The sequence below is a fragment of the Sinocyclocheilus anshuiensis genome, unplaced genomic scaffold (assembly GCF_001515605.1).
Source record: "Sinocyclocheilus anshuiensis isolate Anshui unplaced genomic scaffold, SAMN03320099.WGS_v1.1 scaffold442, whole genome shotgun sequence".
Classification (NCBI taxonomy): Eukaryota; Metazoa; Chordata; class Actinopteri; order Cypriniformes; family Cyprinidae; genus Sinocyclocheilus; species Sinocyclocheilus anshuiensis.
Window position 1 is genome coordinate 1,626,862 of NW_015542354.1, and position 3,891 is coordinate 1,630,752.

The following is a 3,891-nucleotide window of genomic DNA, read 5'->3' on the forward strand; positions in this document are numbered from 1 at the left end:
AGAGAGAGAGAGAGAGAGAGAGAGAGAGAGAGACCTTTCAACATCTCTTTAATTACAATCCATTAACACAAAAAACATACACCATCAAACACACTCCATTACTTCATAAATACATATCCTTATAAATAAAATTATTTAAAACAAATAAAAACAATTTCTTTCATAACAATATATCACAACCTCCCTCTTCAGTGGGTTGACACTAAATATTTCCAACACCCCATGAAAAAAGAAGGCTTCAGTATCATTCACCAATTCATAATAACTATACTCCATAACCAGCCTACTTTTTACCAGAGCTCTGAACATGTTCAAGGGATCGTCATCACTGTTAAGCAGCATTTTGCTCTTTCTTGTCAGCCAAATTGGCATTTTTGCCTTACCAAATAAAAAATGAATCAAAACAATTTTACTCTTGTTTGAGGCGCTATATTTTGGTCCAAAAATAAAGAAACTATTTGTAAAAATAAAACCAAGATTATTGCTCAAGTCTCTTAACACACCAAGAATTCCTAATAACCTTGAACATCCAATGAATATATGAAATACTGTTTCTGAAAGACCACAAAACAAACACTCTTCTCCTTGCAAAGCATTTAGATGAGCTTTATAACGGTTTGTTGCCAAAATCCAATGAGAAATCCGCCATTGCAAATCCCCACTTCGTTTTTCAATTGGTTTCTTATACAATGACCTCCAACATCCTTTTGGAGTAGTACCTAATTCAACAAAATTAGTCCATTTGGTCTCTGGAAGATCTTTCAATGCTCTTAAATTTAGATATTTGACACAAACAAGATAAAGTGACTTCTTAGATATAGTAATAAAGAGGCCAAGTTCAGGTGTTGTAAGAGAAAGTAATCTTCCATCAACCTCCTGCCAATCTCCTACATTTACACCCACACTGATGCTAGGGAATACATTCTTAACTATCTCTTCTTGCAATGGTATTGCAGGCCATGACATTCTAATTTATACTTTTGTCCATGTATATTGTTTCATCTCTTTATTCCTATCTCTCCATACATCTACCAAATCATTCTGAAATGTAATACTTTTTAAGAAAGAAGCCGTTACAGGATGTGGTTCCTCATTATTTCTATCTAAAAGAAAATTAGGGGTACAATTCCAATCCCCACCAACAATTAAAAACCCATCCAAAGTATAACTTTTTAAAAATTCTCCTAACTTTCTAAACATGAAGATTCTATCTGATCCTTTATTTGGAGCATAGATATTTATGAAAACAAATAACTGATTATCAATTTTAACTTTCACCATTAAAATACGTCCTTTCTCTATTTCCATTTCTGATCAAATATTGACATTAAGGTGAGTTGAAAATAAAATCGCTACACCTGCACTGACATTTGTGCCATGGCTTAAACACATTTTTCCTTCCCACCACAGGTTTAACTCTGATAAATTTTTTATGTCGCTATGAGTTTCTTGTAAAAATGTTACTTCAGTATCTTTAAGCCTAAGAAATTCAGATAGTAAAGCTCTTTTCCCCCCATCCCTCAACCCATTCACATTTAAATATCCTAATCTAAGAATCTGCATTGCAGGGGGGAGAGAAAGGAAACAAAAAAAATGACAGAAAAGCAGAACAAAAATAAAGATAGATCCCACACCCATATGCTTTTATTTTTTCCTTCTGGCGTTCTTTCTATTTTCTGATTGTTTCTTATGCGGACACGTGAACTTCTTATGTCCCAAATCACCGCATTCAAAACAGCGCAAACTATCTGTCATTGCAAAAATCATATAGGAACCGTCACCGTGTTTAATGCGAAACGAAATATCCAAAGACTCAGATTGCGCATTTAAAAACATGAAAACGTGTCTACGAAAAGACAGCACGTTTTAAAATGGCATTTTTACACCCGAGCGGAACCATCTTAATGGATCCAGCAAACTTTCCAAAGCGACTCAGTTCTTTTAGAATTTGCTCATTAGAAATGAATGGAGGCGCGTTTGAAATGGTGACCTTCGTAGCAGGTGCACGCAAAGGCATTACTTGCAGCAGGGTGTCAGAAACAACAATTCCTTTTTCAACAAGGCTGTTTATGAGTTTCTCATCTTTAAGAAACACCACCACAGCCTTGTTCATTCTAGAGGCCGATACTATATTTTCGTGCCCTACAAACTCGCCCATTGCTAGAAGCACGTCTTCTACCGTAACCGCTTGATCCAAGAAAATTTTACATCCATTCCTGATAGAGAACCCGGCGTTCCCTCACCTGAGAGAGACGCCATGGCTTCCCTTATCAAGGAAGAAATCGCACCAGTGTTTTTCTTAAACTAAAAAAATAAACCAAAACGTGATAAATTAAATCCCCCCCCCCAAAAAAAACATAAATAGAAAAAAAGAATTTAACCTTGAAAACCAATTCAAGCATGCCGCTCTCACACCCCACACCACGCTTCCGCTCCCAGCATGCAATCCACACACAGATAGAGAGAGAGAGAGAGAGAGAGAGAGAGAGAGAGAGAGGAAATTTGAAAGAAAATCTAATCTGTTTTCAAAATAATAATAATAATAGTTTTTAGAGCAGCAAATCAGAATAGTAGAATGATTTCTGAAGGATCATGCCACAGTAAAAAATAAGTGTAATTTTAACTGTAAAATTTTGTAAAAACGCTACAGAAAAAAACTGTTAATAGGTTAACAGTAAGTTCCCGTACTATACAGGGAAAAACTGTAAAATATCTAACCAGACATTTCATGTAATTTTACAGTAAAATGCTGTTAATTGTACAGCAGCTGCCAAAATTATTTTGTAAAAACTACAGATTTTTTTTTACAGTGGACACTGAAGACTGGAGTAATGATGCTGAAAATTCAGCTTTGAGATAACAGGAATAAATTAAATTTTAAAATATATTCAAATAGAAAGCAGTTATTTTAAATAGTAAAAATATTTCACAATATTACTGTTTTTGCTGTATTTTGGATCAAATAAATGAATGCTTGGTGAGCAGAAGAGACTTCAAAAAACATTAAAAATCTTACTGTTCAAAAACTTTTGACTGGTAGTGTATTAAAACACAATTTCTAAAGTGCCTAAATGTCAAAATTAGTACAATATATTTGTTGAAAAAGTCTAATACACTATTGAATTATTAGGCTGTGAGCCTTTTACTCAAATTATTTTTGTGTTGCTGTCTCTAACTCCCTCCCTCCCTGTACAATAAATCCATGTAAATATCTGTCTCTGCTAAATTTTTTAATGTAACATTTACAATCGATATTGATGTCCTATTTAGCACAGCATTCTGAATGATGATAATAATGGGGTGCTACTAGTAGTTTAATACTCAACTACGTTAATAACGACAAAACTATCTAGCGTTTACAGTTGAAACTGACCTGTACTTGAAGCCCTGAACAGGTCAGTGATGTTGCTACATCTCACTGTTTCTTCTGGCCGCTTCCTCTCTTTCATCGAGTCCTGTTCTGTTCGGAACCGTTTGACGGAAGCGCGGAACAGACGTGAGCGGATACGTTTAGGCCAGTGTTTCCCAACCGGGGTGCCGTGTAAAAAAAATCATTTTTTAATATTTTTAAATTGCTAAAATGTTCAAAAAAGCATCTATTATATAATATCCATTTCTGATGTCGCCAATAATTAGAGATGCACCGAAATTCCGGCTGCCGATAATTAGTTCACCGCACTTTCACGTGGTGACGCTCTGCGTATTATCCGCCCTATGCGTGTGCGCTCCGCTCAGCTCCACTCGTATACCGTTCATGCTCATCGGAACAGCAAAGTCCACTCCAAAATTGAGCCGACAGGAAACATCGATGTAGTACAGTATTGTTTCTGTCTGCAATAGCCCTACTGTGTTGTAACAAGATGTGGTATATGGGCAACTCTGGTAATGGTG